The 9136-nt window shown below is 38.2% G+C and overlaps 1 protein-coding gene across 1 annotated transcript in view; it reads left to right on the top strand.

Moving 5' to 3' along the window:
* The window catches only part of RNF2 (ring finger protein 2), a 55655-nt gene that overhangs the window by 5516 nt on the left and 41003 nt on the right, over nucleotides 1-9136 (top strand). The gene's annotated exons all lie outside the window — the stretch shown is intronic.

Here is a 9136-nt window from a genome sequence, read left to right as displayed (position 1 = left end):
AGCCTAATGTTCTAAAATCTCAAATTATTTTGGGGTGGGGGGAGGAAGAAAAGAAGCCCCTCCTTTTATTTCTTAAAAATAAAAACATCATGCAGTTTCTATTTACATTGTTCTTTTTAGCTGTCTACTGTTTTCTTTTTTCTACTCACTGTGTTGATTACACTACCTCTATTAGCTATTGTAAAATGTGCAAATCTGCATACTTCATTTCGACTTCTTTTTTAGAAGAGTATTCTGCGTGTTTCCCCCACCATACACAGACTATGTTGATTTAACTTAAAACCAACTGATTTTTCACTTATAAAAAGATGTATGCCTCCATGCCAGTAATTGCATTAAATCCTCACTATTTACACTATTTACTGTATAGAGTCTAATTCAGTCTGGGACGGCTGTCTGTATAGAGTCTAATTCAGTCTGGGACAGCTGTCTGTATAGAGTCTAATTCAGTCTGGGACGGCTGTCTTGGAATCCAGCCAAATGTTTTGTAGGCTTTCCTGTATTACAGAAGGGGTAGTGTTGTGTATAGTAGAAGGAGCTTCAGAATTGAAGGCAGGAGGCTTGGTTTCTAGGTCTGGTTCCACTACTAGCAAGATTCTTGGCCTTTCTGTTTTCTTTTCTATAAAAATAATAATAATAAAAAATAGCACTCTCGTTGACCTTCCATGTTATTTGTAAAGGTTTAAGAGGTAATGTAAAGAGCATTGTAAATGTAAGAGGGTGTATTTGAAGAAAGAGAGAGGGACAGATTGATCTGTGGCATGGATCTTGAAAGAGAGAAAGACAGAGATTGATCTGCGGCATAGTTGTGTGTCTACTTTCAAGTTTTTGAGTCTCCATATTTAAAAGAAGATTTTTAGGGTGAAATGGAGTGTGGGAGGAGTTGTAGATGTCCTATAACCCTACTTTTCCCAAGTCTGGTCAATAGTGTAGTATTCCCAATCTCCTTAAATAACTGTCTGTTAAGGTTGATGTGCTTCATTAATTTCCTTTCACCAGGGCTAAATATCTTATGTCATGAGACAATACCCCAAATTTATACACTTAGGCACAGAACTACCACTTTGCAGATTGTTTAAATGACAGGGGCCTAAGGGAGTAGAAGAAATAGATGCTGTTACTATTTTGACTGGAAATTACCTCTTTTGATTTTGTTTTATTTATGTTGTTTTATAATATCAATTACAGAAAATCTCCGTGCTTTTATTTTTTTGGTTACGTCAGGACTTAGTTGCGGCACGTGGGCGCTTTAGTTGTGGCATGTGAACCCTTAGTTGCTGCGTGCATGTGGGATCTAGTTTTCTGAACAGGGAGCAAACCTGGGCCCTCTGCATTGGGAGCTTGGAGTCTTAACCACTGCACCACCAGGGAAGTCCCTCTCTGTGCTTTTAAAAAGACACTTAGCAAGATTAGAAATTATACCTGTTGTTTAGTTTTTTTTTTATTAACACCTTTATTGGAGAATAATTGCTTTACAGTGGTGTATTAGTTTCTGCTGTATAACAAAGTGAATCAGCTATACATACACTTATATCCCCATATCTCCTCCCTCTTGCGCTTCCCTCCCACCTTCCCTATCTCCCCCCCCCCCGCCAGGTGGACACAAAGCTCGGAGCTGATCTCCCTGTGCTGTGCAGCTGCGTCCCACTAGCTATCTGTTTTACCTTTGTAGTGTGTAAATGTCCATGCCACTCTCTCACTTCGTCCCAGCTTACTCTTCCCCTCCCCACGTCCTCAAGTCCATTCTCTAGGTCTGTGTCTTTATTGCTGTCTTGCCTCTACGTTCTTCAGACACATTTTTTTTTTTTAAGATTCCATATATATGTGTTAGCATATGGTATTTGTTTTTCTCTTTCTGACCTCACTCTGTACGACAGTCTCTAGGTCCATTCACCTCATTGCAAATAATTCAATTTAGTTTCTTTTTATGTTGTTTAGTTCTAATGAATTTAATTTCTTATCCTTGATCTTAAAAGCTTTTTTGTTTCTTTGTGGGTAAATATGAACAATTTTTTTGAATTTTATTTTATTTTTTTATATAGCAGGTTCTTATTATCCATTTTATAGATATTAGTGTATATATGTCAATCCCAATCTCCCAGTTCCTCACACCACCACCACCACCATCATGCCCCGCCACTTTTCCCACTTGGTGTCCATACATTTGTTCTCTACATCTGTGTCTCCATTTCTGCCCTGCAAACCGGTTCATCTGTACCATTTTTCTAGGTTCCACATATATGCGTTAATATACAATATTTGTTTTTCTCTTTCTGACTTACTTCACTGTGTATGACGGTCTCTAGATCCATCCACATCTCCACAAATGACCCAATTTCATTCCTTTTTATGGCTGACTAATATTCCATTGTATATATGTACCACATCTTCTTTATCCGTTCGTCTGTCGACGGACATTTAGGTTGCTTCCGTGACCTGGCTATTGTAAATAGTGCTGCAGTGAACATTGGAGTGCATATGTCTTTTTGAATTATGGTTTTCTCTGGGTATATGCCCAGTAGTGGAATTGCTGGGTCCTATGGTAATTTTATTTTTAATTTTTTAAGGAAGCTCCATGCTGTTCTCCATAGTGGCTGTATCAATTTACATTCCCACCAACAGTGCAAGAGGGTTCCCTTTTCTCCATACCCTCTTCAGCATTTGTTGTTTGTAGATTTTCTGATGATGCCCATTCTAACTGCTGTGAGGTGATACTTCATTGTAGTTTTGATTTGCATTTCTCTAACAATTAGTGATGAGCAGCTTTTCATGTGCTTCTTGGCCATCTGTATGTCTTCTTTGGAGAAATGTCTACTTAGGTCTTCTGCCCATTTTTTGATCGGGTTGTTTGTTTTTTAATATTGAGCTGCATGAGCTGTTTATATATTTTGGAGATTAATCCTTTGTCCGTTTATTCGTTTGTGAATATTTTCTCCCATTTTGAGGGTTGTCTTTTCGTCTTGTTTGTAGTTTCCTTTGCTTTGCAAAAGCTTTTAAGTTTCATTAGGTCCCATTTGTTTATTTTTGTTTTTAATTGCGTTACCCTAGGACGTGGATCAAAAGAGATCTTGCTGTGATTTATGTCAAAGAGTGTTCTTCCTATGTTTTCCTCTAAGAGTTTTATAGTGTCCGGTCTTACATTTAGGTCTCTAATCCATTTTGAGTTTTTTTTTGTGTGTATGGTGTTAGGGAGTGTTCTGATTTCATTCTTTTACATGTAGCTGTCCAGTTTTCCCAGCACCACTTATTGAAGAGGCTATCTTTTCTCCATTGTATATCCTTGCCTCGTTTGTCATAGATTAGTTGACCATATGTGCGTGGGTTTATCTCTGGGCTTTCTATCCTGTTCCATTGATCTTTATTTCTGTTTTTGTGCCAGTACCATACTGTCTTGATTACTGTAGCTTTGTAGTATAGTCTGAAGTCAGGGCGTCTGATTCCTCCAGCTCCATTTTTTCCCTCAAGACTGCTTTGACTATTCGGGGTCCTTTGTGTCTCCATACAAATTTTAAGATTTTTTGTTCTAGTTCCGTAAAAAAATGCCATTGGTAATTCGATAGGGATTGCATTGAGTCTGTAAATTGCTTTGGGTAGTATAGTCATTTTTGCAATATTGATTTTTCTAGTCCAAGAACATGGTATATCTCTCCATCTGTTTGTATCATCTTTAATTTCTTTCATCAGTGTCTTACAGTTTTCTGCATACAGATCTTTTGTCTCCCTAGGTAGGTATTTTATTCTCCCTTATTCTCCCCTAAGTATTTTATTCTTTTTGTTGCAGTGGTAAATGGGAGTGTTTCCTTAATTTCTCTTTCAGATTTTTCATCATTAGTGTATAGGAATGCAAGAGATTTGTGTGCATTACTTTTGTATCCTGCAACTTTACCAAATTCATTGATTAGCTCTAGTAGTTTTCTGGTGGCATCTTTAGGATTCTCTGTGTATAGTATCATGCCATGTGCAAACAGTGACAGTTCTACTTTATCTTTTCCAATTTGTATTCCTTTTATTTCTTTTTCTTCTCTGATTGCAGTGGCTAGGACTTCCAAAACTCTGTTGAATAATAGTGACAAGAGTGGACATCCTTGTCTTTTTCCTGATCTTAGAGGAAATGCTTTCAGTTTTTCACCATTGAGAATGATGTTTACTGTGGGTTTGTTGTATATGGCCTTTATTATGTTGAGGTAGGTTCCCTCTATGCCCACTTTCTGGAGAGTTATCATAGATGGGTGTTGAATTTTGACAAAAGCTTTTTCTGCATCTATTGAGATGATCATATGTTTTTTATTCTTCAGCTTGTTTACATGGTGTATTACATTGATTTGCGTATTTTGAAGAATCCTTGCATCTCTGGGATAAATCCCATTTAATCATGGTGTATGATCCTTTTAATGTATTGTTGGATTCTGTTTGCTGGTATTTTGTTAAGGATTTTTGCATGTATATTCATGAGTGATATTGGTCTGTAATTTTCTTTTTTTGTAGTATCTTTGTCTGGTTTTGGTATCAGGGTGATGGTGGCCTCATAGAATGAGTTTGGGATTGTTTCTTCCTCTGCAGTTTTTTGGAAGAGTTTGAGAAGGATGGGTATTAGCTCTTCTCTAAATGTTTGATAGACTGTGAAGCCATCTGGTCCTCGACTTTTGTTTGTTGGAACATTTTTTTTTTTTTAGCGGTACGCGGGCCTCTCACTGTTGTGGCCTCTCCCGTTGTGGAGCACAGGCTCCGGACGCACAGGCTCAGCGGCCATGGCTCACGGGCCCAGCCGCTCCGCAGCATGTGGGATCTTCCTGGACCGGGGCACGAACCCGTCCAGGGAAGACCTGTTGGAACATTTTTTTTTGTTTTTTTTGCGGTACGTGGGCCTCTCACTGCTGTGGCCTCTCCCGTTGCGGAGCACAGGCTCTGGATGCGCAGGCTCAGCGGCCATGGCTTACGGGGCCAGCTGCTCTGCGGTATGTGGGATCCTCCCAGACTGGGGCACGAACCCATGTCCCCTGCATCGGCAGGCAGACTCTCAACCACTGCGCCACCAGGGAAGCCCCTGTTGGAACATTTTAAATCACAGTTTCAATTTCATTACTTGTGATTGGTCTGTTCATATTTTCTATTTCTTCCAGGTTGTCCATTTTATTGGCATAGAGTTGCTTGTAGTAGTCTCTTAGGATGCTTTGTATTTCTGCGGTGTCTGTTGTAACTTCTCCTTTTTCATTTTTAATTTTATTGATTTGAGTTCTCTCCCTCTTTTTCTTGATGAGTCTGGCAGTGGTTTATCAATTTTGTTTATCTTCTCAGTGAGCCAGCTTTTAGTTTTACTGATCTTTGCTGTTCTTTTCTTTGTTTCTATTTCATTTATTTCTGCTCTGATCTTTATGATTTCTTTCCTTCTGCTAACTTTGGGTTTTGTTTGTTCTTCTTTCTCTAGTTCCGTTAGGTGTAAGGTTAGTTTGTTTATTTGAGATTTTTTTTGTTTCTTGAGGTAGACTTGTATAGCTATAAACTTCCCTCTTGGAACTGCTTTTGCTGCATCCCATGGGTTTTGAATTGTCGTGTTTTCATTGCCATTTGTGTCTAGGTGTTTTTTGATTTCCTCTTTGATTTCTTCAGTGATCTCTTGGTTATTTAGTTATGTGTTGTTTAGCCTCCGTGTGTTTGTGTTTTTTACGTTTTATTCCGTGTAGTTGATTTCTAATCTCATAGTGTTGTGGTCAGAAAAGATGCTTGATACAATTTCAGTTTTCTTGAATTTACTGAGGCTTGATTTGTGACCCAAGATGTGATCTATCCTGGAGAATGTTGTGTGCGCACCTGAGAAGCAAGTGTAGTCTGCTGTTTTTGGATGGAATGTCCTATAAATATCAATTAAATCTATCTGGCCTGTTGTATCATTTAAAGCGTCTGTTTCCTTATTTATTTTCATTTTGGATGATCTGTCCATTGGTGTAAGTGAGGTGTTAAAGTCTCCCACTGTTATTGTATTACTGTCAATTTCCTCTTTCATAGCTGTTAGCAGTTGCCTTATGTATTGAGGTGCCCCTATGTTTGGTGCATATATATTTATAATTGTTATATCTTCTTCTTGGATTGATCCCTTGGTTATTATGTAGTGTCCTTGTCTCTTGTAACATTCTTTATTTTAAAGTCTATTTTATCTGATATGAGTATTGCTACTCCAGCTTTCTTTTGATTTCCATTTACATGGAATATCTTTTTCCATCCGCTCACTTTCAGTCCTAGTTCTGAAGTGGGTCTCTTGTAGACGGCATATATATGGGTCTTGTTTTTGTATCTATTCAGCAAGCCTGTGTTTTTTGGTTGGAGCATTTAATCCATTCACATTTAAGGTAATTATCGATATGTATGTTCCTATGAACATTTTCTTAATTGTTTTGTGTTTGTTTTTGTAGGTCCTTTTTTTCTCTTGTGTTTCCTACTTAGAGAAGTTCCAAATGCTCTACAAGCATTTGTAGTAGAGCTGGTTTAGTGGTGCTGAATTCTCTTAGCTTTTGCTTGTCTGTAAAGCTTTTGATTTCTCCATGGAATCTGAATGAAATCCTTGCCAGTTAGAGTAATCTTGGTTGTAGGTTCTTCCCTTTCATCACTTTAAATATGTCATGCCATTCCCTTCTGGCTTGTAGAGTTTCTGCTGAGAAATCAGCTGTTAACATTATGGGAGTTCTCTTGTATGTTATTTGTTGTTTTCCCTATTGCTTTCAGTAATTTATCTTTGTCTTTAATTTTTGCCAATTTGATTATTATGTGTCTCGGCATGTTTCTCTTTGGGTTTATCCTGCCTGGGACTCTTGTGCTTCTTGGACTTGGTGGCTGTTTCCTTTTCAATGTTAGGGAAATTTTCAACTATAATCTTTTCAAATATTTTCTCAGGTTCTTTCTCTCTCTCTTTTGCTTCTGGGACCCCTATAATGAGAATGTTGTTGTGTTTAATGTTGTCGCAGAGATCTCTTAGGCTGTTTTCATTTCTTTGCATTGTTTTTTCTTCATTCTGTTCTGTGGCAGTGAATTCCACCAGTCTGTCATCCAGGTCACTTATCCGTTCTTCTTCCTCAGTTGTTCTGCTATTTATTCCTTCTAGTGTATATTTCATTTCCATTATTGTATGTTTGTTCTTTAATTTTTCTCACTGTTTGTTCTTTAATTCTTCTAGGTCTTTGTTAAACATTTCTCGCATCTTCTCTATCTTTGCCTCCATTCTTTTTCCGAAGTCTTCGATCATCTTCACTATCATTATTCTGAATTCTTTTCCTGGAAGGTTGCCTATTTCCACATCATTTAGTTGGTTTTCTGGCATTTTATCTTGTTTCTTTATCTTGTACATAGACCTCTGCCTTTTCATCTTGCCTGTATTTCTGTGAATGTGGTTTTTGTTCCACAGGCTGCAGGATTGTAATTCTTGCTTCTGCTGTCTGCTCTCTGGTGGCTGAGGGTATCTAAGAGGCTTGTGCGAGCTTCCTGATGGGAGGGACTGATGTGTTTTGCTCTGGTGGGCAGAGCTCAGTAAAACTTTAATCCTCTTGTTTGCTTATGGGTGGGGCTGGGTTCCCTCCCTTTTGGTTGTTTGGCCTGAGGCGACCCAACACTGGAGCTTACCCAGCTCTTTGGTGGGTCTAATGCGGACTCTGGGAGGGCTCACACCATGGAGTACTTCCCAGAACTTCTGCTGCCAGTGATCTTGTTCTCATGGTGAGACACAGCCACCCCCCACCTCTGCAGGAGACCCTCCAACACTAGCAGGTAGGTCTGGTTCAGCCTCCTGTGGGGTCACTGCTCCTTCCCCTGGGTCCCGATATGCAGACTACTTTGTGTGTGCCCTCCCCGAGTGGAGTCTCTGTTTCCCCCAGTCCTGTCAATGTCCTGCTATCCAATCCCACTAGCCTTCGAATCTGATTCTCTAGGAGTTCCTCCTCCCGTTGCCGGACCTCCAGGTTAGGGAGCCTGACGTGGGGCTCAGAACCTTCACTCCGGTGGGTGGACTTCTGTGGTATAAGTGTTCTCCAGTTTGTGAGTCACCCACCCAGCAGTTATGGGATTTGATTTTATTGTGATTGCCCCCCTCCTACCACGTCATTGTGGCTTCTCCTTTGTCTTTGGATGTGGGGTATCTTTTTTGGTGAGTTCCAGTGTCTTCCTGTCAGTGATTGTTCAGTTAGTTGTGATTCTGGTGCTCTCGCAGTGAGAGCACGTCCTTCTACTCCACTATCTTCAGTGTCGATCTTAAAATTTTTAACTGACATATTTGTGAAGAAAGCATGCCTCATAGAATTAGTGGAAAGATGCTTTTTTATTTTTGTGAGGTACTGTTCTCTAGGAATGTTTCCTCTTGTGATTGTAAAGTAATGGAAGCATGTTAAAGGCTCTCAAATATTGATAGTTGAATTTTGTCTAAAATATTAAGACTAAATTTCTCCATTCTTAATGTTATTATGATCAGTTATGTTTGTATTCAGATGTGGGTCTCATTTACCAGTTTGAGTTAACTAGTCATAATTTATCAGTTTAGTGTCCTGAAATATTTTTTTTTCCTGAGAAGTCTCTATAACTTGAAAATTTAATGTTACAGTTTTGTATAATTTAAATAACATGATTGTCAATTCCAGTTTACTTTATTCTGAAGCCTTTGAGTCAAGGATACTGGAATAATTGATTTAGGAGAATTAAGACAATACGGTTGTGCCAGTGAGAAAGAAACAGTTTTACAGAGTCAAGAAGCTGTCATTCACTTCTTAAATGTATTGTTTTTAGTTTTAATCCCTATGTGCAAAATAGTGCTTAGTCCTTTGAAAAGTAATTAAGAGCTAAGAATGGGAAAAAAATCCATGAATTAAGTTGTCTTTTTAATGAAATATAATAACTTTCAGTTGTCACTTAATTAAAATTTTTTTACTGGAAAATTTAAGAAATGGAAAAAATCATGCTTTCAATACTCAGTTTTAATTGCTCTTAAATTTTGATGTATTTCCCTTTGGAAATAAATTTTAGCCTTTGGCTTTTGTTTTGTTTGAAACATAGTTTTAACTGTCTTTTGTATATAGACTTAAATTTATGTTTATTTTAAAATCTAACTTTAGATATCACTAACATTTTCTATGCCATAACCAATTTGGTAACATTTTTGATG

Source organism: Aethalodelphis obliquidens, unplaced genomic scaffold (genome assembly GCF_003676395.1).
Source record: "Aethalodelphis obliquidens isolate GAN/ISIS:26980383/991018 unplaced genomic scaffold, ASM367639v1 scaffold48, whole genome shotgun sequence".
Taxonomy (NCBI): domain Eukaryota; kingdom Metazoa; phylum Chordata; class Mammalia; order Artiodactyla; family Delphinidae; genus Aethalodelphis; species Aethalodelphis obliquidens.
This window is presented reverse-complemented; position numbering and strand designations above follow the sequence as displayed.